Genomic DNA, 25,221 nt, shown 5'->3' with positions numbered 1-25,221 from the left:
ATGAGGCTGGATGGGCTTCCTCCTGTTACGATGCAACAGGCCCAAAGGACTGAATGGCCTGGGTCAGAGGCTCGATGGAATAGATGGCCACCTCTAGTTCCTATGTAACATTCTCGAAGGGCTGAATTACCTCCTCCAGTTCCTATGTAACATTCTCAAAGGGCTGAATTGCCTCCTGCTGTTCCTATACAATTGGCAGGAGAGGTTTAATGGCCTCCTCCTGGTCCTATGTAACAGTCTCAAGGGGCTGAATGGTCTCCTCCTTTTCCAATGTAACAGGCTCGAGAGGCTGAATGCCCTCCTCTTGTTCCTATGCAACATGCTTGATCGGTTGAATGGGCCTACTCCTGATCCTAAGCAACCGGATCCAGTGACTAAACAATCTCCACCTATTTCTAATTTATAGGCTCGAGGAGCTGAATGGTCCTCCTCCTGTTCCTATGCAACAGCCTTGAGGGGCTGAATGGACTTTTCCTATTCCTATGCAACACTCTTGAGAGGTTCTATGGCCTCCTGTTCCTATGCAACAGGTTCAAGCGGCTGAATGGCCTCCTCTTGTTCCTATGTAACAGGATCGAGTGGCTTAATGGCCTCCCCCTGTTCCTATGCAACATGCTCGAGGAGCCGAATGGCCTAATCATGTTCCTATGCATCAGTTCAAGGGGCTGAATGTCCTCCTGCTTTACCAATGTAACAGGCTTGAGGGGCTGGTTGGCCTCCTCCTGATCCTATGAGACACGCCCAAGGGGCTGAATGACCTACTCCTGCACCTATGTAACAGGCTCGATGAAATAAATGCTCTCCTCCAGTTCCTAAGTAACAGACTTGAGGGGCTAAATGCCCTCATCATATTCCTATGTAACTGGCTCAAGAGGGCTGTATGGTATTCTCCTTTTTCTGTGCTATGGTCTCGAGGGACTGAATGGACCAACTCCTGATCCTAACAACAGGCTCGAGGGGCTGCATCAGCCGACTCCTGTTCATATGCTACAGGCTCGAGATGCTTATTGGGCCTACTCCTGTTCCTAAACAACTGGCAGAAGAGGTTTAATGGCCTCCTCCTGGTCCTATATAACAGGCTTCAGAGTGCAGAATGGGCATTCTCCTGTTCCTGTGCAGCAGGCTCGAGGAGCTTAATGGGCCTCCTCCTGTTCCAGTGTAACAGGCTCGAGGGAAATAATGGGCCTCCTCCTGTTCCTGTGCAACAGGCTCAATGGGCTGAATGGGCCTCCTCCTGTTCCTATATAACAGTCTCGAGGGGCTGAATGGGCCTCCTCCTGTTCCTATGCAACAGGCCCAAAGGGCAGAATGTCTGTTAAGCAGGCTCGATGGGCTAAATGGCCACCTCCTGGTCCTATGAAAAAGGTTTGAGGGGCTGAAAGGCCTCCTTCTGTTCCTCTGAAAGAGCCTCGAGGGGCTGAATGGTCCGTTCCTATTCCTATGGACCAGTCTCGACCTGCTGTATGGGCCTCCTCTTGGTCCTAATAATAGGCTCACGGGGACTCAATGGCTGACTCCTGTTCCAAAATATTCGGCTCGACAGACTGAATCAGCCTACTTCTGTTACTATGCAACAGGCCTGAGGGGCTGAATGGGCATATCCTGTTCCTTTTTAACAGACTGGAGGGGATGAATGGCCTCCTCCTTTTCCTATGTACCAGGCTCGAAGTGCTGAATGGAGCTCTTCCTATTCCTATGCAACAGTCTCGACTGGCTAAGTGGCAAACTGCTGTTCCTATGTAACAGGTTCGAGGGGCTGTATGGCCTCCTCCTGTTCCATTGTAACAGGCTAAGGGCAGCTGTATGGCCTCCTCCTGTTCCATTGTAACAGGCTAAGGGCAGCTGTATGGCCTCCTCCTGTTCTGTTGTATCAGTCTCGAGGGGATGAATTGCCTCCTCGTGTTCCTGTTTAACAGGCTCGAAGTACTGAATGGGTCTCTTCCTGTTCCTAAGCAACAGGCCCAAAGGGCTGATTGGCCCAATCATGTTCGTATGCAACAGACCTGAAGTGTTGAATTACCTCCTCCTGTTCCAATGTAACAGGCTCGAGGGGTTGAATTGCCTCCTCCTGTTCTGATGCAACAGGCCCAAAGTGCTGAATGGCCTGTGTCACATGCTCGATGGACTAGATGGCCACCTCCTGTTCCTCTGTAAAAGGCTCGAGGGGCTGAATGGTCTGCTTTTGTTTCTTTGTAACTGTCTGGAGGTATTGAATGGTCTCTTCCTGCTCCTATGTAACAGGCTCAAGGGGCTGAATGGTCTCTTCCTGCTCCTATGTAACAGGCTCGAGGGGCTGAATGGTCTCTTCCTGCTCCTGTGTGACAGGCTCGGGGGGCTGAATGGGCCTCCTCCTGTTCCTATGCAACAGGCCCAAAGAACTGAATGGCCTGTGAAACGGGCTTGATGGGCTAAATGGCCAATGTTCCTTTGTAGATAGCTCGAGGGGCTTGATGACATACTCCTTTTCATAAGCAACAGCCTCATGGGTCTGCAGGGGCCTCAACCTGTTCCTATGCAAAAGGCTCGAGGAGCTGATTGGCTTAATCCTTTTCCTATGTAAAAGGATCAAGATGCTTTATTGCCTCGTGCTGTTAATCTGTAGCAGCTTCAAGGGGGCAAAATGAGCAGCCACCTATTCGTATGTGCCATATTCGAGGGGGCAGAATGGTACCACACCTGTTACTATGCAATAGGTTTGCAGGGCTTAGCGGCCTCCTCCTGTTCCTATGTAACAGGCTCAAGGGGATAAATGACCTCTTCTTGTAGCTATGTAACATTCTCGAGGGGAAGAATGGACTTCTTGTGTTCATAAGTAACAGCCTCGTGAGGCTGAATGGGCCTCATCCTGTTCCAATGAACATGCTCAAGGGGCTGAATGGCCTCCTCCTGTAACTATGTAACAGGCTCACGGTAGCTGAATGGTCTCCTCCTGTTTCAACATATGGGCTTGAGGGGCTGAATGACCTCCTCCTGTTCCTATGTAACAGGCTCGAGAGGTTGAATGGCTGAACCATGTTCGTATGCAAAAGGCTTGAATGGCGGAATTGCTTCCTCCTGTTCGTATGCAACAGCCTCGAGGGGCTGGCTGGTCATCCTCTTATTCCTATGCAAAAGTCTCGAAATGCTTATTGGGCCTACTCCTGTACCTTTTAACAAGCTCACGGGGCTCATTGACATCTTATTCCTATGCAACAGCTCAAGGGACTGCATGGTCCTCCTCCTGTTCCTAGGCAACAGTCTCAGGATGCTTATTGGGCCTACTCCTGTTCCTATACAACTGGCTCGAGTTGCTGAATGGCCTCCTCCTGTTCCTAACTTACTGGCTCCATGGGGTAAATGGCTACCTCCTGTTCCTACGTAACTGCCTCGAAGGGCTGAATGGAATCCTCCTTTTCCAATGAGCATGCTCAAGTGGCTGAATGGTCTCCTCTTGTACCTATGTAACAGGTTCACAACAGCTGAACGGTCTCCTCCTGTTTCAACATATGGGCTTGAGGGGCTGAATTACCTCCTCCTGTTCCTATGTAGCAGGCTCGAGGGGCTGAATGGCTGAATCATGCTCGTATGCAACAGCCTTGAATGGCAGAATTGCGTCCTCCTCTTCCTATGCAACAGCCTTAAGGGGCTGGCTCGGCCTCGTCTTGTTCCTATGCAACAGCCTCGAGGGGCTGGCTGGTCCTCCTCATGTTCCTATGCAACAGTCTCAAGATGCTTATTGGGCCTATTCCTGTTCCTTTTAACAAGCTCACGGGGCTCATTGACATTTTTTTCCTATGCAACAGCTCAAGGGGCTGCATGGTCCTCCTCCTGTTCCTAGGCAACAGTCTCAGGATGCTTATTGGGCCTACTCCTGTTCCTACACAACTGACTCGAGGGGCTGCATAGCCTCCTCCTGTTCCTATGTTACAGGCTCCATGGGCTAATTGGCCACCTCCTGTTCCTACGTAACTGCCTCGAGGGGCTGAATGGCCTCCTCCTTTCCCTATGTAACAGCCTGAAGGGTCTGAATGGCCTCTTCATATTCCTATTCCTAAGCAGTATTCCTATTCCTAAGCAGTAGGCTCCAGTGGCACGATGGCCTCCTCCTGTTCCCTCGTGACAGTTTTGAGGGGCTGATTGGCCTTCTCCTTTTCCTATGTAACAGCCTTGAGGGGCTGAGTGGACTTCTCCTATTCCTATGCAACAGTCTCGAGAGGCTCTATGACCTCCTCCTGTTCCTTTGTAACAGGCTCGAGAGGCTGAATGGCCTCCTCTTGTTCCTTTGTAACAATCTCGAGGAGCTGATTGGTCCTGCTCCTTTTCCTATGCAATAGCCTTGAGGGGCTGAATGGACTTTTCCTATTCCTATGCAACAGTCTTGAGAGGTTCTATGGCCTCCTGTTCCAATGCAACAGTTTCAAGGGGCTGAATGGCCTCCTCTTGTTCCTATGTAACAGGATCGAGGGGCTTAATGGCCTCCAACTGTTCCTGTACAACAGGCTCGAGGGGCTGAATGGCCTAATCATGTTCCTATGCATCAGTTCAAGGGGCTGAATGGCCTCCTGCTTTTCCAATGTAACAGGCTTGAGGGGCTGGTTGGCCTCCTCCTGATCCTATGCAACACGCCCAAGGGGCTGAATGGCCTACTCCTGCACTTATGTAACAGGCTCGATGAACTAAATGGTCACCTCCAGTTCCTATGCAACAGACTCGAGTGGCTAAATGGCATAATCATGTTCCTATGTAACTGGCTCAAGGGGGCTGTATGGCATTCTCCTTTTTCTGTGCTATGGTCTCGAGGGACTGAATGGACCAACTCCTGATCCTAACAACAGGCTCGACGGGCTGCATCAGCCGACTGCTGTTCATATGCTACAGGCTGGAGATGATTACTGGGCCTACTTCTGTTCCTATACAACTGGCACGAGAGGTTTAATGGCCTCCTCCAGGTACTATATAACAGACTTCAGGGTGCAGAACGGGCCTCCTCCTGTTCCTGTGCAACAGGATCGAGGAGATTAATGGGCCTCCTCCTGTTCCAGAGTAACAGGTTCGAGGGACTGAATGGGCCTCCTCCTGTTCCAGTGGAATGGGCTCGAGGGAAAGAATGGGCCTCCTCCTGTTCCAGTGTAACAGGCTCGAGGGACTGAATGGGCATCCTCTTGATCCTGTGTAACAGGCTCGAGTGGCTGAATGGGCCTCTGCTTGTTTCTATATAACAGGCTCGAAGAGCTGAATGGGACTCCTCCTGTTCCTGTGCAACAGGATCGAGGAGCTGAATGGGCCTCCTCCTGTTCCTGTGTAACAGGCCCGAGGAGCTGAATGGGCCTCAACCTGTTCCTGTGTAACAGGCCCGAGGGGCTGACTGGCCATATCCTGTTCCATTTTAACAGGCTCGAGCGGATGAATGGTCGGCTCCTGTACCTATGTACCAGCCTCGAAGTGCTGAAAGGATCTCTTCCTATTCCTATGCAACAGTCTCGATTGGCTAATTGGCCACCTGCTGTTCCTATGTAACAGGTTCGATGGGCTGTATGGCCTCCTCCTGTTCCATTGTAACAGGCTAAGGGCAGCTGCATGACCTCCTCCTGTTCCATTGTAACAGGCTAAGGACAGCTGTATGGCCTCTTCCTGTTCCACTGTATCAGTCTCGAGGGGATGAATTGCCTCCTCATGTTCCTATTTAACAGGCTCGAAGTGCTGAATGGGACACCTTCTGTTCCTGTGCAACAGGCCCAAAGGTCTGATTGGCCTAATCATGTGTTATATGCAACAGGCTCGAAGTGCTGAATTGCCTCCTCCTGTTCTTATGCAACTGCTTCAAGGGGCTGGATGGGCCTCCTCCTGTTACGATGCAACAGGCCCAAAGGGCTGAATGGCCTATGTCAGAGGCTCGATGGAATAGATGGCCACCTCCTGTTCCTATGTAACATTCTCGAAGGGCTGAATTACCTCCTCCAGTTCCTATGAAACATTCTCAAAGGACTGAATTGCCTCCTCCTGTTCCTATACAACTGGCAGGAGAGGTTTAATGGCCTCCTCCTGGTCCTATGTAACAGTCTCAAGGGGTTGAATGGTCTCCTACTGGTCCTATGTAACAGGCTCAAGGGGCTGAATGGTCTCCTCCTTTTCCAATGTAACAGGCTTGAGAGGCTGAATGCCCTCCTCTTGTTCCTATGCAACATGCTTGATCGGTTGAATGGGCCTACTCCTGATCCTAAGCAACCGGATCCAGTGACTAAACAATCTCCACCTGTTTCTATTTTATAGGCTCGAGGAGCTGAATGGTCCTCCTCCTGTTCCTATGCAACAGCCTTGAGGGGCTGAATGGACTTTTCCTATTCCTATGCAACAGTCTTGAGAGTTTCTATGGCCTCCTGTTCCTATGCAACAGGTTCAAGGGGCTGAAAGGCCTCCTCTTCACAGAAATCACAGAAACCCCACAGTGCAGATAGAGGCCATTTCGGCCCATCGAGCCTGCACCGACACATATCACACCCGATCCCCGTAACCCCTACACCAACACATATCCCACCCTATCCCCGTAACCCCACGTATTTAATCCCCCTAACACTAAGGGTCAATTTATCATAGCCAATCAACCTAAACCCGCACATCTTTGGACCCTATGTAACAGGATCGAGTGGCTTAATGGCCTCCCCCTGTTCCTATGCAACATGCTCGAGGGGCAGAATGGCCTAATCATGTTCCTATGCATTAGTTCAAGGGACTGAATGGCCTCCTGCTTTACCAATGTAACAGGCTTGAGGGGCTGGTTGGCCTCCTCCTGATCCTATGAAACACGCCCAAGGGGCTGAATGGCCTACTCCTGCACCTATGTAACAGGCTCGATGAACTAAATGGTCACCTCCAGTTCCTAAGTAACAGTCTCGAGGGGCTAAATGCCCTAATCATATTCCTATATAACTGGCTCAAGGGGACTGTATGGTATTCTCCTTTTTCTGTGCTATGGTCTCGAGGGACTGAATGGACCAACTCCTGATCCTAACAACAGGCTCGAGGGGCTGCAGCAACCAACTCCTGTTCATATGCTACAGGCTCGAGATGCTTATTGGGCCTACTCCTGTTCCTAAACAACTGGCACAAGAGGTTTAATGGCCTCCTCCTGGTCCTATATAACAGGCTTCAGAATGCAGAATGGGCCTCCTCCTGTTCCTGTGCAACAGGCTTGAGGAGCTTAATGGGCCTCCTCCTGTTGCAGTGTAACAGGCTCGAGGGGCTGAATGGGCCTCCTCCTGTTCCTGTGCAACAGGCTCGAGGGGCTGAATGGGCCTCCTGCTGTTCCTGTGTAACAGGCCCGAGGGGCTGACTGGCCACATCCTGCTCCTTTTTAACAGACTCAAGGGGATGAATGGCCGGCTCCTGTACCTATGTACCAGCCTTGAAGTGCTGAAAGTATCTCTTCCTATTCCTATGCAACAGTCTCGATTGGCTAAGTGTCACCTGCTGTTCCTATGTAACAGGTTCGATGGACTGTATGGCCTCCTCCTGTTCCATTGTAACAGGCTAAGTTCAGCTTAATGGCCTCCTCCTGCTCCATTGTAACAGGCTAAGGGCAGCTGAATGGCCTCCTCCTGTTCCATTGTAACAGGTTAAGACCAGCTGTATGTCCTCCTCCTGTTCCATTGTAACAGGCGAAGGGCAACTATATGGCCTCCTCCTGTTCCGTTTTTTCTGTCTTGAGGGGATGAATTGCCTCCTCATGTTCCTATTTAACAGGCTCGAAGTGCTGAATGGGACACTTTCTGTTCCTATGCAACAGGCCCAAAGGGCTGATTGGTCTAATCATGTGTCGTATGCAACAGGCTCTAAGTGCTGAATTGCCTCCTCCTGTTCCTATGCAACTGCCTTAAGGGGCTGGATGAGACTCCTCCTGTTAAGATGCAACAAGCCCAAAGGGCTGAATGGCCTGGGTCAAAGGCTCAATGGACTAGATGGTCACCTCCTGCTCCTATGTAACATTCTCGAAGGCTGAGTTACCACCTCCTGTTCCTATGTAACATCCTCGATGGGCTGAATTGCCTACTCTTGTTCCTATACAACTGACAGAAGAGGTTTAATGGCCTCCTCCTGGTCCTACGTAACAGGCTCGAGGGGCTGAATGGGCCTCCTCCTATTCCTGTATAACAGGCTCGAGAGATTTAATGGCCTCCTCCTGGTCCTATATAACAGGCTTGAGAGGGCTGAATGGGCCTCCTCCTGTTCCTGTGCAACAGGCTCGAGGGGCTGAATGGGTCTCCTCCTTTTCCAGTGTAACAGGCTCAAGGGGCTGATTAGGCCTGCTCCTGTTCCTGTGTAACAGGCTCGAGGGGCTGAATGGGCCTCCTCCTGATCCTGTGTAACAGGCACGAGGGGCTGAATGGGCCTCCTTATGCTCCTGTGTAACAGGCTTGAGGGGCTGAATGGGCCTCCTCATGTTCCTATATAACAGGCTCGAGGGGCTGGATGGGCCTCCTACTCTTCCTGTGTAACAGGCTTGAGTGGCTGAATGGGCCGCCTCCTATTCCTATATAACAGGCTCGAAGGGCTGGATGGGCCTCCTCCTGTTCCTGTGTAACAGGCTCGAAGGTCTGATTGGGCCTCCTCCTGTTCCTGTGTAACAGGCTCGAGGGGCTGAATGGGCCTCCTCCTGTTCCTCTATAACAGGCTTGAGGAGCTGAATGGGCCTCCTCAAGTTCCTGTGTAACAGGCTCGAGGGGCTGAATGGGCCTCCTCCTATTCATGTGTAACAGGCTCGAGGGACTGATTGGACATCCTCCTGTTCCTTTTTAAAGAAATATATTACCTTTCACGATCACCAGATGTCCCAAAGCGCTTTACAGCCAATGAAGTGCTTTTTGATCTTTAATCACTGTTGTTATGTAGGAAAAATGGCAGCCAGTATGTGCACATCAAGCTCTCAATAACAGCAATGTGATAATGACCAGATAATCTGTTTTAGTGATTTTGATTGTGGGATAAATATTGTCTCAGACACCAGGGATATCTCCACTGTTCTTCTTCAACTAGTGACAGAGGAACTTTTACCTCCAGCTGAGAGAGCAGACGAGGCATTGGTTTAATGTCTCATCCAAAAGACGGCACCTCCGACAGTGCAGCACTCCCTCAGCACTGCACTGGAGTATCAGCCTAGATTTTTGTGCTCAAGTCCCTGGAGTGGGATTTGAACCCGCAACCTTCTGACTCAGAGGCGAGGGTGCTGCCCACTGAGGCACGGCTGGAACAGGTTCGAGGGGCTAAATGGCTTCCTCCTGTTCCGATGAGGCAACTGAAGTGCAGCCAAAAGCCAGAAATATGTGAGGAACTCAAGTTTCAGGATGTTTAATGCAGCAATAGTCAAAATTATTCCCACAGATCTCAACAACAGGTGAAACAACAACAGTCCTTGTAATGAGAACACTGTGCTCATTTCACACATTGTAAAATCCCTCACCTCCATTTTACACCATTGCCTCCAAGCGGTGAGGCCCATTGTCTCTGGTGGAACCTCTGAACATCTGCCTCACAGTGCACTTCCAGATCACTGAAGAGCAAGTGGCCAGATCGGGAGTAACGCTCTTACTAATCTGCTTCGAAAATCTGCCACTCCAACAATGCAGCGCTCCCTCAGGACTGCCCCTCTGACATTGCAGCATTCTGAATTGCAGAACAGGACATTCGGTTTATTTTGGATCAATAGCAAAATGCAGGATTTTTTAAAATCAAATTAAAAGTACTCACATTAGGTGGGAATTCTAATGGGCGGAGACTGGGCTCTGCCCAGGGCACTTGTTGCCTTACAGTAAAAGAAAGAAAGACATTGGGGGATAAATTAAGTCATGCCCCCTTTGGGACACTAACTTCGCTACTTCTAGCGCCCCGAAAAATTTAGCACCCCCATGGCCGAATTTCATCGATAGCGCCGCAATAGGGAAGCGGGATGCTACTGGAAGCGATGCTGCCTCCCTCTTGGGGAGGGGTCTTGTGCAGTGCGACCCGGGGCCCAACGGGGCCACCAGGGATCGGAGTGTGGGCAAAAGAGCCTCATCAGAAAGGCGGCAGCTCTGACAGTGCAGCACTCCCTCAGCACTGCACAGCCTAGATTTATGTGCTCAAGTCCCTGGAGCGATGAGCTACTGACCAGATATCTGCTCCATCACCAGGACCGCCTATGTCCACCTCTGTAACATCACCCGTCTCCACACCAACTCAGCTCACCTGCTGCTGAATCCATCATCCATGCCTTTGTTATCTCCAGACTGAACTCTTCCAAAGTTCTCCAGGCCGGCCTCCCATCTTCCACCCTCCTTATACTTAAGATCATCCAAAATTCTGCTGCCAGTATAATAACTCGCCCCAAATCCCATTCACCCATCACCTCTGTGATCGCTGACTTACATTGGCTCCTGGTTGATCCACGCCTCGATTTTACAATTCTCCTCCTTGTTTTCCAATCCCTCCATGGTTTGCCCTTCCTTATCTCTGTAACCTCCTCCAGCCCTTCAACCCACCGAGATCTCTGCTCTCCTTCAATTCTCGCCTCTTGTGTATCCCTGATTTCCATCGCTTCACCATTGGTGGCCGTGCCTTCAGCTGCCGAGGTCCTAAGCTCTGGAATTCCCTCCCTAAACCTCTCTGCCTCGCTCTCCTCCTGTAAGACGCTCCTTAAAACTCACCACTTTGACCAAGGTTTTGGTCACCTGTCCTATTATCTCCTCATGTGGCTCGGCATCAAACTTTGTTTGTCAATGCTCCTGTGAAGCACCTTGGGACGTTTTCCTACATTAGAGGCGCTATATGAATGTAAGTTGTTGTTGTTATTACATTCATAGAATTTACAGCACAGAAACAGCCCACTCGGCCCAACAGGTCCACACGAGCCTCCTCCAACGCCTCTTCATCTCAGCCTATCTAAACTAATCTAATCCTATCAGCATATACTTCTATTCCTTTCTCCCTCATCTATTTCTCTAGCTTCCCCTTAAATACGTGTATGCTGTTCACCTCAACTACTCCCTGTGGTCGCGAGTTCCACATTCTCACCACTCTATGGATAAATATGTTTCTCCTGAACTTCCTATTGGATTTATTAGTGGCTATATTATATTTTTGACCCCTAGTTCTGGACGCGCCCACAAGTGGAAACATCTTCTCTACGTCCACCCTATCAAACCCCTTGCTGATTTTAAAGACCTCTATCAGGTCACCCCACAGCCTTCTCTTTGCTAGAGAGAAGAGCCCCAGCCTGTTCAGTCTTTCCTGATCGCTGTAACCTCTCAGCCCTGGTGTTATCTTTGTGAATCGGATTCACTTATTTCAATGAGTATGATTTGTTTTCATGTAGTAACAGAAAGTAACGAACACACTGAGCAGCCCCACACGTCAGTGGCTCATCCTGCTGGATTAAAAAAAGTAACTTCTAACTATTCCTTAGAGCAGACAAGGCTAAGAGGAGAATTGATAGAGTTGTTTAAAATCATGAAGGGTTTACATAGAGTAAATAAAGAGAAACTGGCTGAAAGGCCGATAACCAGAGGGCACAGATTTAAGGTGATTGGCAAAAGAACCAGAGGCGACAAGAGGAAAAACTTCTTTACACAACGAGTGGTTAGGATTTGGAATGAACTTCCTGATGAGGCGGTGGAAACAGATTAAATCATAGCCTTCGAAAGAGAATTGGATAAATACTTGAAGGAGAACAATTTGCAGGGATATGGGGAAAGAGCGGGGAAGTGGGACTAACTGGATTGCTCTTCGAAAGAGCCGGTGCAGACTCGCTGGGCTGAATTCTCTCCTTCTGTGCTGTACTATTCTGTGATTCTATCATTCTATTCACCTGCAATCTAAGCTTCCTGCAGCCTTAGATGGGCCTCATTGCCTGTGTTTATTCCCCTTCTATTGTCACCCAGGAGCTATCCAAGACCCAGGCTCCGTCTGCCCTCTCAGGTGGATGTAAAAGACTCCACGGCCACTACCTGGAAGAAGAGGAGGGTGAGTTCTCCCCGGTATCCTGGGACCAAAATATACCCCCCAACCAACATCAATAAACAATCAGATTATCTGGACATTATCACATTGCTGTTTGTGGCATCTTGCTGTGTGCAAATTTGCTGCCGCACTTCCTACTACAGTGACCACCTTTCAAAAGTGCTTCATTAGTTGTAAAGCGCTTTGGGACTTCCTGAGGTTGAGAAAGGCGCTATATAAATGCAAGTTCTCTCTTCAAGCAGATCCTGATCGAGTGGGGAGACCTTTTCGACAGATGTGCATTTTTACACAAATAGCGCCCCCTAGTGCTGATGAGTAATATTGCAGACAGCGCGCGCACACACACACAGTGTTGTAAAGGGTCTGATGGATTTGAAACATCCCTTTATCAGTTATTTTTGTTCCAAGTGTTAACAGATAAGCTTGCCCCTTTTCAAGTAGAGCTCCAATAATCCTGCAGGCTCCCAGTTTGTAGAGATGTGATATTTTCATTGTTCAGATAGTTCACCTGTCTATTTTATTCCCCAGCTAACAGCAACTTACATTTACACAGCGCCTTTAATGTAGAAACACGGCCCAAGGTGCTTCACAGGAGCGTCGGTCAGACAAAACTTTAACATAAGGAGATATTGTGACAGGTGACCAAAAGCTTGGTCAGAGGTAGGTTTACAGGAGTGTCTTCAAGGAGGAGAGAGAGGCGGAGAGGTTTAGGGAGGAAATTCCAGAGCTTGGGGCCGAGGCAGCTGAAGGTACGGCCGCCAATTGTGGGGCGATGAAAATCGGGGATGCACAAGAGGCCAGAATTGTAGGACGGCAGAGCTCTCGGAGGGTTGTAGGGCTGGAGCAGGTTACAGAGAGGGAGGGGAGCGAGGCAATTGATGGATTTGAAGACAAGGATGAGAATTTTAAAATCTAGCCATTGCCAGACTGGGACCCAATGTAGGTCAGCGAGCACAGGGGTGCTGGGCGAACCGGACTTGGTGCGAGGTACGATATGGGGCAGCAGAGTTTTGGATGAGCTGAGCTTTACAGAGGGGGAGATGGGAGGCCGGCCAGGAGAGCGTTAGAATCGTCGTGTCTGGAGGTAACAAAGGCTCGGATGAGGGTTTCAGTAGCAGATGAGCTGAGGCAGGGGCGGAGACGGGCGATGTTACGGAGGTGGAAGTAGGCGGTCTTGATGATTGAGAGGATATGGGGGTCGGAAGCTCAGCTTAGGGTCAAATAGGAGACAGAAGGGAAAAAGCAAGCAGAGAATAACCATTTGAGTCTGTACAAGCAACAGATCTGATAAATTCCCAGGATTACCTCACAGTCCCGATGTATTATGTAATATACATTGACAGCAACATTGTCCAAGCTCGGGGCAGAAGAGGTGTAAGAGTTAGCAGTAAGATTAAACTGCAGAAGCTGCTTGGCCCATAAGAACTCTCACAGATCAGATCATGGTGTGAATTGCAGAGCTCCGTACAGCTTGTACATCATTAGCACCTTCATTATCGACAGTCTCACAACTTTTCAAACTTTCATGAAAACATTACAGTTCATATGAGTGTGTATAAGTGCGTCTGTGTGAGTGTGTATTTGGGTGAAAGAGTGTGTCTGTGTGTGAGTGTTTGTGTGTGTGTGAGACTGAGAGTGAATGTGTGTGAGGATTTGTGTGTGTGAGAGTGAGAGTGAGTGTATGTGATGGGGGTCTCAGGTAATTCGCTGAGCAATTGACCCAATGTTAGTATAACTATGATCTGTTTAGTTCTCAGCTCTGAGCTGCAAACACAGGATCACAGGATAGTTACGGATCAGAGATTCAGCCATCGAGAGAGATCCTACACTCCCGCCATTGCAGCCACCAGTCTTTCAGTAAATGATGCCAGAACTGTTTCCCCTACTCTATCCTTGAGTTCATTCCAAGTGTCGATCACTCATTGTGTAAAGAGTTTGCTGGCTTCAGCCCTAAATTTATCTTCTACCAGTTTGAACCCATGTCCCCTTGTCTTTCTCGAACAATTCAATTTAAATGAACATTCCAGATTTCATTTTCTATTCCCTGGTCAATCATGGGAACAGGAGGAGGCCATTCAGCCCCTCGAGCCTGTTCTGTCATTCAATTTGATCATGGCGGATCTGTAATCCAAGGAAGATTGTGAGAAGCACTACATGAAACATTTCAATCTTTCTCCGCTTGCTATCAGTTACAATTTACTTTCTGAGCTATTCAGGAAATTGGATTCATTCTAGCCCTTGGATTGAGAGAGCAACCACTTAATGAAAGGGAACAGATTTGTCCTTCAATCATAGAGTGAGCAGATATAGAATCATAGAATCATACAGCACAGAAGGAGTGCATTCGGCACATCGTGATTTTTGAAAGTGACTATTGAATCTGCTTTCATTTTTTTGTTTCAGTCTTGGGTGGAGATCTGGAGCAGATGAATTGTTGTTTGAGTTTCAACAATCTCAGTCCGGATGACAGTTCTGTGTATTACTGCTATGTGGATTTCCAGGGCTTCAAGGATCATACTTTCACAGACCCATCCAGCTACTGGTTGCCCTTAAGTCGCAGTTTATTTTATCTCTGTTGTTCGGTCACTTTGCTGGAACAGGCTGTGGGATGTCAACGAGGGGAATGCAAAACATGTTTCCAAAACATTGCCCTCGGTAACTTCATCAGGAGCAGCCCTTCCCTTTTTGAGACACCCTAGGGTCAAGATTGACCAGAAGATGAAATAATCATACGGAGGTTAATGGGCTTTATAAATATAGGCACAGAGCACAAAAGCAAAGAGGTCCTGCTAAACCCTTTGTATATCACTGGTTAGGCCCCAGCTGGAATATTGTGTCCAATTCTGGGCACCACACACTTTAGGAAGGATGCCAAGGACTAAGAGAGGTGCAGAGATTATTTACCAGAATGGTTCCAGCGAAGAGTTATGTGGAGAGACTTAGAGAAACTGGGATTGCTCTTCTTAGAGCAGAGAAGTTTAAAGGGAGATTTAATAGAGGTGTTCAAAATGATCGAGTAAATAAGGAGAAATTGTTTCCACTGGCATAGGGTCAGTCGGTAACCAGAGGACACGGGTTTAAGGTCATTGGCAGTGGAACCAGGAGAAGAATTATTTTCCTGTGGGGAGTTGTTGTGATCTGGAATGTACTGCCTGAAAGGGTGTTGGAAGCAGATTCAATAGTAATCTACCTTGGGTTCCCTCTTTTTTTAAGTTATTCTTGGGATGTGGGCATCACTGGCAAGGCCGACATTTATTGCCCATCGCTAATTGCCCTGGAGATGATGGTGGTGGGCCTTCTTCTTGAACCGCTGCAGTCCATGTAGTGAAGCTGCTCCCACAATGCTGTTAGGCCGAGAGTTCCGGGACTTTGACCCAGCGACGATGAAGGAACGGTCGATATATCACCAACTCAGGATGGTGTTTGTGACACGGAGGGCAACTTGGAGGTGATGTTGCTCCCACGCACCTGCTGCCCTTGTCTTTCAAGATTGGGTGAGGGTAAGGAATATTTCTGAAGCAGAATTGGAAGAGCTTTAGTCTCTACCAGGCACTTTTCTCCCAATCTGGCCATTTGCCTTTAAGTGATTTCAAGGTGCACTGGGAGGCAGATGTTCAGAGATTCGACAAGAGACAAGGAGTCTCACTGGCTGGAGGCAATGCTGTAAAACTGCAGACTTTGAGTTCCTTCCATATTTCAAGCTTTTGGTTGAACTTCAGTTGCCTCACAGGAAAAGGATGAGGCCCATTCACCCGCTTGAGCCTGTTACCATAGGAACAAGAGGAGGCCATTCAGACCCTGGAGACTGTCAATAGGAACTGGAAAACGTCTTCAATTCCTCGAGACTGCTGCATAGGAAAAGTAGGTGGCCCATTCAGATCCTCGAGCCTGTTACATAGGAGCAAGAGGAGGCAATTCAGACCCTTGAGCATGTTACATAGGATTAGGAGGAGGCCCAATCAGCCCCTCAAAGCTGTTACTTAGGAACAGGAGGAGGCCAGTCAGACCATTGAGACTGTTAATAGTGACAGGAGGAGGCAATTCAGCCCCTCGAGTCTGTTTTTTAAAATGATTCATGGGATGTGGGCATCGCTACCAAGGCCAGCATTTATTGCCCATCCCTAGTATCCCTTGATAAGGTGGTGGTGAACAGCCTTCTTGAACCGCTGCAGTCCGTGTGGTGAAGGTATGCTGTGGTGCTGTTAGGGAGGGAGTTCCAGGATTTTCACCCAGCAACGATGAATGAATGGCGATATACTTCCAAGTCAGGATGGTATATGACTTGGTGGGGAACTTGGAGGTGGTGCTGTTCCCTTGTGCCTGATGCCCTTGTCCTTCTATGTGGAAGAGGTCGCGGGTTTGGGAGGTGCTGCCGAAGAAGCCTTGGTGAGTTGCTTCAGTGCATCTTGGAGATGGTGCACACTGCAGCCACGGTACGGTGGAGGGCGTGAATGTTTAAGGTGGTGGATGGGCTGGCAATCAAGCAGGCTGCTTTGTCTTGGTTGGTTTCAAGCTTCTTGAGAGTTGTTGGAGCTAAACACATCCAGGCAAGTGGAGTGTATTCCATCAAACTCCTGACTTGTGTCTTGTAGATGGTGGAAATGCTCTGGGGAGTCAGGAGGTGAGACACGCGCCACAGAATACCCAGCTTCTGACCTGCTCTTTTTACCACGGTATTAATGTGGCTGGTCCAGTTAATTTTCTGCTCAATGTTGACCCCCCCACAATATTGATGGTGGGGGATTCGGCGATGGTAATGCCGTTGAATGTCAATGGGTGGTGTTTTGATGCTTGCTTGTTGGAGAAAGTCATTGCCTGGCACTTGTGTGGCACGAATGTTACCTGCCACTTATCAGCCCGAGCCGGAATGTCATCCAGGTCTTGCTGCATGCGGGCATGGACTGCTTCATTATTTGAGGAGTTGTGAATGGCACTGAACACTGCAGTCATCAGCGAACATTCCCACTTCTGACCTTATGCTGGAGGGAAGGTCACTGATGAAGCAACTGATAATGTTTGGGCCTAGGACACTGCCCTAAGGAACTCCTGCAGCGATGTGCTGGGGCTGTGATGATTGACCTACAACCACCAGAACCATTTTCCTTTGCGTTAGGTGTGACTCCAGCTCGTGGAGAGTTTCCCCCCAGATTCCCATTGACTTCAATTTTACAAGGGCTCTTGATGCCACACTCAGTCAACTGCTAACTTGATGTCAAGGGCAGACACTCTCACCTCACCTCCGGAATTCAGCTCTTTTCTCCATGTTTGGAGCAAGGCTATAGTGAGGTCTGGAGCCGAGTGGTCCTTGCAAAAACCCAACTTGGGCATCAGTGAGCAGGTTATTGGTGAGTAAGTGCTGCTTGGTAGCACTGTCGATGATAATTTCCATCACTTTGCTGATGATTGAGAATAGACTGATGGGGCAGTAATTGGCTGGTTTGGATTTGTCCTGTTTTTTGTTCATAGGACATACCTGGGCAGTTTTTCACATTGTCGGATAGATGCCTATATTGTAGCTGTACTGGAACAGCTTGGCTAGAGGTGCGGCTAGTTCTGTAGCTTAAGTGTTTAGCACGACAGCTGAGATGTTGTCAGATCCCACATGCTTTGCTGTATCCAGTGCACTCAGCCGCTTCTTGATATCACATGGAGTGAATCGAATTGGCTGAAAACTGGCTTCTGTGATGGTTGGGTACCTCAGGAGTAGACCGAAATAAATCATCCACCCGGCACTTCTGGCTGATGATGGTTGCAAACGCATCAGAATTGTCATTTGCACTCACGTGCTGGGCTCCACCATTATTGAGGATGGGGATATTGATGGAGCCTCCTGCTCCCCTTAGTTGCTTGATGGTCCACCACCATTCATGACTCGATGTGGCAGGACTGCAGAGATTTGATCTGATCCATTGATTGTGAGATCGCTTAGCCCTCTCTATAGCATGCTGCTTCCATTTTTTAGCATGCATGTAGACCTGTTTTGCAGCTTCCCCAGGTCGGCACCGCATTTTAAGGTGTGCCTGCTGCTACTCCCCACATACTCTTCTACACACGTTATTGAACCAGGTTGGTCCCCTGACTTGTTGGTAATGGTAGAGTGAGGGATATGCCGGGCCATGATGTTACATATTGCGCTGGAATACAAATATGCTACTTATAAATACTTATAGAGACACAGCATATGGAACAATATTAATACAAAAGAAAACTAAGATTTATCATCTGCCCTTTCACCTCCTCCCTTCCCAACATCCAGGACCCCAAACACTCCTTCCATGTGAAACAGAGATTTACTTCTACTTCTTTCAATTTAGTATACGGTATTCACTGCTCACAGGGCGATCTCCTCTACATTGGGGAGACAAAACACAGATTGACTGATCAGTTTGCTGAACACCACCATTCAGTCCGCAAGCGTGACCCTCAGCTTCTGGTTGCTTGCCATTTTAATTCTCCATCCCACTCTGACCTGTCTGTCCTCGGCCTCCTCCACTGTTCCAATGAAGCTCAACAGAAGTTCAAGGAACAGCACCTCCTCTTTTGATTAGGCATGTTACACCCTTCTGAACTCAACATTGAGTGCAACAATTTCAGATCATAATCACTACTCCCATTTATTCAGACAGCAGGTGCTGGTAATGGTTCTGCTGTTGCCATTTATTGCTCCTCTAGACCCACCTTTTGTTGCCTTGCACCATCATCCCTTTTATCATTTAATCTCTCCTGCCTACCATCCTATCACAGACCTTCCCTTTTGTTCTTTCCTCCCCTCCCCTTTCCCTGCCTCTGTACCTGCTTAAATCTGTCTCACTTTGTCCAGTTCTGATGGCAGGTCATCGACCTGAGACTTTAACTCTGTTTCTCTCTCCACAGATGCTGCCTGGCCTGCTGAGTATTTCCAGCATTTTCTGGTTTTATATTTAGTAACACAAGGTCAGGGACTTCGACTGAGCAACTAAACCGGTTTTCAGTGCTGAATACCGGTGAGGGTGATGACACCTGGAAGGTGTACAGTCCAGATCACATCGACAGCATCGGGGAACAAATGACTGCATGGGGGGCACAGCGAAGTGTAGGAATGCAGTGGCTGTGGGTGATTTAATAGTCAGGGGACAGACAGGCGTTTCTGCAACGGCCAACGTGAGTCTCGCATGGTCTGTGGCCTCTCTGGTGCCAGGGTAAATTATGTCACAGAACGAGAGCAGGAAATTCCACGGGGGGAAGGGGAGCAGCCAGAAGTCGTGCTCCATGTTGGAATGAGGGAAGGAAAGGGTTGAGGTCCTGCAGTCCGAGTCTCAGGAGCTAGGGAGGAAGGTATAGAGCAGGACCTCAAAGGTGGAAATCTTTGGATTACTCCCAGTGTCACATGCCAGTGAGGGTGGGGACAGTAAGAAAAGGCAGAATGATGGTGGCTGGAGAAACTGTGCAGGAGAAACGGTGTCACATTCCTCGGGGATTGGGACCAGTTCTGGGGCAGGAGCCACCTGTACAAAATGGACGGGTAGCACTTCAATCGGGCTGGGACCAATGACTTTTTGCGGAGGTTCACGAGTGCTAGGATGTCAACTAATTTGGTGGAAGAGGGGCACCGAGATGAAGCAATGGATAGGAGAGACACAGAGGTACACAGAGGACTGGGAGTGGCAAACAGCTTTAGAATAAAGAATAGCTCTGAAATAGGATGGATCAGAGAAGGGGAAATGAGAGGCAGACAAGTTGGGATTCAGAGTACATGTGTGTAAAAACACAGAACGCAGTCAATAAGGTTGGTGAGCTGCAGGCAAAAATTACCACATGGGATTATGATATAGTGGCAATAACGGAAGCCTGGCTCAAACAAGGGGAGGATTGGAATGTGGGCCAGATGGGATCTAGGTTCCTGAGTGAAGTAAACGTGGAAATTGGGAAGATCTGGTAACTGGCTTCCAACCTTCCTGAGAAATGGGGAAGGTGCCAGAGGACTGGAGTATAATAAATGTTATAACCCTGTTCAAAAAAGTGGAGAGTGATAAAGCCTGCAATTACAGACCAGTCAGCCTAACATCGGTGGTGTGGAAAACTTTAAAGACAATAATCCAGGAGAATATTAATTGGATTTGGTAAAGTATGGGCTAATAGATGAAAGTCAGCTTGCATTTGTTAAGGGAAAATCGTATTTGGCAAATTGCACTGGTCAGGCAGGAATCCTGCCTCTGTTGTTGTTGTTTTGTACATTGCTAAGCCTGGGGCAGTGAGGCCGATTGGACCAACCAACTTCTAACCTGAAAGCAAAATACTGCGGATGCTGGAAATCCGAAATAACAACAGGAAACACTGGAAAAACTCAGCAGACCAGGCAGCATCGGTGGAGAGAGAAACAGAGTTAACGTTTCAGGTCGATGACCTTTCGTCAGAACTGGAAAAAAGCAGGAAATGGAAAGCAAGTTTGGGGGCTGGGAAAAGGGGGAGGGGATGAAAGAACAAAAGGGAAGGTCAGTGATAGGATAGAAAGCAGGAGAGATTGAGAGACATTGAGAGACATTAAGAGATATTCAAGACAAGGGGAGGTGGAAATGGGACAGGTTGAGGAACAAAGGATGCCTCTAGATGGGCTGTGAATTGCGCTGGTAGAATGAAGGACAGCTGAAGGGAGGGAAGAAAAATCAAAATGTGTGGATAAAAAAAAGAAGAAAATATATATATAGATATGTGATAAACATAGCATAAGAAGTAGGAGCAGGAGTAGGCCATACGGCCCCTCGGGCCTGCTCCGCCATTCAATAGGATCATGGGTGATCTGAATTTAGACTCACGTCCACTTCCCTGCCATTTCCCCGTAACCACTAATTCCCTCATCTGCTAGGAAAATGTCTATCTCCGTTTTAAATTTATTTAATGTTGCAGCTTCCACAGCTCTCTGGGGTAGCAAGTTCCATAGATTCACCACCCTCTGAGTGAAGAAGTTTCTCCTCATCTCAGTTTTGAAAGGGCAGCCCCTTATTCTAAGATTATGCCCCCTAGTTCTAGTCTGACACATCAGCGGAAACATCCTCACCGAATCCATCTGATCAAGTCCGCTCACAATCTTATATGTTCCGATAAGACGCCTCTCATTCTTCTGAACTCCAATGAGTAGAGGCCCAATCTACTTAACCTTTCCTCATATGTCAACCCCCTCATCTCAGGAATACCAAGTGAGCCTTCTCTGAACTGCCTCGAGAGCAAGTTTATCTTTTCTTAAATATGGAAACCAAAACTGCACGCAGTATTCCAGGTGTGGCCTCACAAATACCCTGTATAACTGCAGCAAGACTTCCCTGTTTATATACTCCATCCCCCTTGCAATAAAAGCCAAGATTCCATTGGCCTTCCTGATCACCTGCTGCACCTGCATACTAACTTTTTGTGTTTCATGTACCAGGACCCCCAGATCCCTTTGTACTGTAGCACTTTGCAGTTTTTCTCCATTTAGATTTTTTCTCCCAAAGTGCACAACCTCACACTTTCCAGTATTATATTCCATCTGCCAAGTCTCTGCCCACTCACTTCACCTCTCTATGTCCTTTTGCAGGTTCTTTATGCCCTCCTCACTCACTGCTTTCCCTGCCATCTTTGTATCGTCGGCGAACTTGAATATATTGCACGCGGTCCCTTCCTCAAAATCGCAAATATCGATTGTAAAGAGTTGAGGTCCCTGCACTGACCCCTGCGGAACACCACTAGTTACTGATTACCAGCCCAAGAGCGAACCATTGATCCCAACTCTTTGTTTTCTGTTAGATAGCCAATCTTCCACCCATGTCAGTATATTACCTCCAATCCCGTGATTTTTTATCTTGATCAGTAATCTTTTGTGTGGCACCTTGTCAAATGCCTTTTGGAAGTCCAAATACACCACATCCACTGGTTCCCCCTTATCCACCCTGTATGTTACTTCCTCAAAACATTCGAGCAAATTTATCAAACATGACTTCCCCTTCACAAAACCATGCTCACTCTGTCCTACTAAATGCCCTGTTACTGTTTGCTTAATAATGGACTCCAACATTTTACCAACCACAGATGTTAGGCTAACTGGTCTATAGTTTCCAGCCTTTTGTCTACTTCCCTTCTTAAATAAGGGCATTACATTAGCAGTTTTCAAATCAGCCGGGAACTTTCCTCAGTCCAGTGAGTTTTGGAAAATAATCGCCAAATGCATCCACAATCCCTACCGCTACTTCTCTCAAGACCTTAGGATGCAAGCCATCAGGTCCGGGGGATTTATCCGCCTTCAGTCTCATTATTTTACCGAGTACCACCTCCTTAGTGATTTTAATCGTGTTTAGCTCCTCCCCCCCATAGTCCCCTGTTTGTCCAGTGTTGGGATATTTTTAGTGTCCTCTACTGTAAAGACTGATAAAAAATATTGGTTCAGCGTTTTTGCCATCTCCATGTTCCCCACCACTAATTTCCCTGTCTCATCCTCTAAGGGACCAACGTTCACTTTAGCCACCATTTTTCTTTTTATATAACTGTAGAAACCTTTGCTACCCGCTTTTATATTTTTTGCTAGTTTACTTTCATAATCTATCTTCCCTTTCTTATTTAATCTTTTTGTTATTCTTTGCTGGCTTTTAAATGCTTCCCAATCTTCTATGCTCCCACTAGATTTGGTTACTTTATATGCCCTTGTTTTCAGTTGGATACTATCCTTTATTACTTTACGAAGCCACGGATGGCTATCTTTTCTTTTACTCCCCTTTTTCCTCAGTGGAATATATTTTTCTTGAAAGTTGTGAAATATCTCCTTGAGTGTAGACCACTGCTCTTGTACCATCCTACACTATAATCTATTTTCCCAATCCACTTTAGTCCATTCTACTCTCATACCTTCATAGTCTCCTTTATTTAAGCTCAGTACGCTGGTTTGAGATCCAACTCTCTCACCCTCCAACTTAATTTGGAACTCAACGATGTTATGGTCACCCATTCCAAGGGGATCCTTTACTAGGACATTTTTTATTAATCCTGTGTCATTACACAGGACCAGATCTAAGATTGCTTGCGCCCTGGTTGGTTCACTTACATACTGCTCAAGGAACCCGTCCCTAATGCATTCTATGAACTCTTCCTCAAGGCTGCCATGCCCAATTTGATTTGTCCAGTCAATATGAATGTTAAAATCCCCCATGATTATAGCTGTTCCCTTATTACAAGCCCCAACTATTTCCTGATTTATACTCCGACCAACAGAGTTGCAACTGTTAGGAAGCCTATAGACTACACCCACTAGTGACTTTTTCCCCTTATTATTCCTTATCTCCACCCAAACTGTTTCACTATCCTGATCCTTTGACCCAATATCATTTCTGACTTTTGCAGTAATTCCATCCTTGATTAACATAGCAACCCCACCTCCTTTTCCTTCCTGTCTGTCCTTCCTAATTGTCAAATACCCCTGTATGTTTAGTTCCCAGTCATGGTCACCTTGCAGCCATGTTTCTGTAATGGCCACCAGGTCATAACCATGTGTAGTTATTTGAACCGTCAACTCGTCTATTTTGTTATGAATGCTGCGTGGATTCAGATAAAGAATTTTCAAATATGTGTTGTGACAATTTATTCCTGCTTTTACCCCTTGAACTACTTTATCTTTATCTTTATACATTCAGTCCCTTCCTGACCTGCTCTGGTTATAATTCCCCTGCTACCTTGCTCTATTGCCTTCTCCGCTGTCATTTTTATTTTTTGCTCTCTTAATACCTCCCCCCCCACTAATTAGTTTAAAGTCCTCTCTACAGCCCTAGTTATTCAATTCGCCAGGATTCTAGTCCCAGCACTGGCCAAGTGAAGTCCGTCCCAACGGAACAGCTCTCTCCCATCCCAGTACTGATGCCAGTGTCCCAAGAAGCAAAACCCATTTCTCCCACACCAGTCTTTGAGCCATGCATTTAACTCTCTAATATTATTTAGCCTAGCCAAATATGCTCGTGGCTCAGGTAGTAATCCAGAGATTATTACCCTTGTGGTTCTGCTTTTAAATTTGGCCCCTAGCTGCTCAAAATCCCTCAGCAGAACCTCTTTCCTTGTCTTATCTATGTCGTTGGTACCAACATGGACCACGACAACTGGATCCTCCCTCTCCCACTCCAAGTTTTTCTCCAGCCCAGATGAGATATCCTTAGCCCTGGCACTGGGCAGGCAACCCAGCCTTCGGGACTCTCACTCTTGGCTGCAAAGAATCCTATCTATCCCCCTAATGATACTATCCCCTACCACCACAGCATTTCTTTTAACTCCCCCGACTTGAATGGCCCCCCTTTCCACGGTGCTGTGGCCAGGTTGCTCATTCTCCCTGCAGTCCCCATTCCCATCCACACGGAGTAAGAGCCTCAAACTATTGGACAAGTGCAAGGGATTCGGCTCCTCCAAAGCTACCCCCTGGATCCCCGTACCTGCCTCAATCCTAGTCACACCATCCTGTCCCTGACTACGGACTACATCTGAATTAATTAATCTCAAAGGTGTGACTACCTCCTGAAACATAGAGTCCAGGTAACTCTCCCCCTCCCTGATGTGTCGCAGTGTCTGAAGCTCGGTCTGAAGCTCATCAACATGGTGCCAGTGTTCCTCTAGCATCAAACACTTACCGCAAATGTTATCACCGTGAGCAACAATGGTGTCCACCAGCTCCCACATTTCGCAGCAGTAACACATCACCTGCTCTCCCATTCTATGCAATTAATTACATTTAATAATATTATTTAAAGACCCTCTGCCCCTATTCTAGGTGAAGATCAAACCTCTAATTAAAATAACTTACCAACTTATGAAGGTTTTAAAAGGAAAGACAAATACAGCCCCTCACTACCCACTTGCCCGAACTCTCTCACTTACCAAACTCTCAGCAGTAGCATAACCTTGATAGGGGCCAAGGTTATGATCTGAAATTGTTGAATTCTATGTTGAGTCCAGAACGCTGTAAAGTGCCTAATCGAAAGATGAGGTACTGTGCCTTGAGCTTACGTAGAGCTTCCATGGAGCAATGCAACAGGCCGAGGACAGTGAGGTCTGAGTGGGAATGGGGCGGTGAATGAAAGTGACAGGCCACCAGATCCAGGGTGAGAACTGAACCTAAGACTGTGCATTTTGGGAAACTTCCTGTAGGGGCAGGAATTACATTTATCAACTGGCGTAAAGAATAATCCCCTTCCGTTATGATTTCTTTTCTGTTTTACTATATACCTGATATTACTGATGCTTTACTTTATGCAGTTAATTTTTTTTCCCGGT

At 47.7% G+C, this 25,221-nt stretch overlaps 1 pseudogene; it reads right to left on the bottom strand.

Moving 5' to 3' along the window:
• Window positions 1-4,425: 4,425 nt before the first annotated feature.
• On the bottom strand, window positions 4,426-24,627 carry LOC147098114 (uncharacterized; annotated as a pseudogene).
• Between the last annotated feature and the right edge of the window lie 594 nt (window positions 24,628-25,221).

This window comes from Somniosus microcephalus, chromosome 30 (genome assembly GCF_052327205.1).
Source record: "Somniosus microcephalus isolate GS21.2 chromosome 30, FLI_Smic_1.0, whole genome shotgun sequence".
NCBI lineage: Eukaryota > Metazoa > Chordata > Chondrichthyes > Squaliformes > Somniosidae > Somniosus > Somniosus microcephalus.
This window is presented reverse-complemented; position numbering and strand designations above follow the sequence as displayed.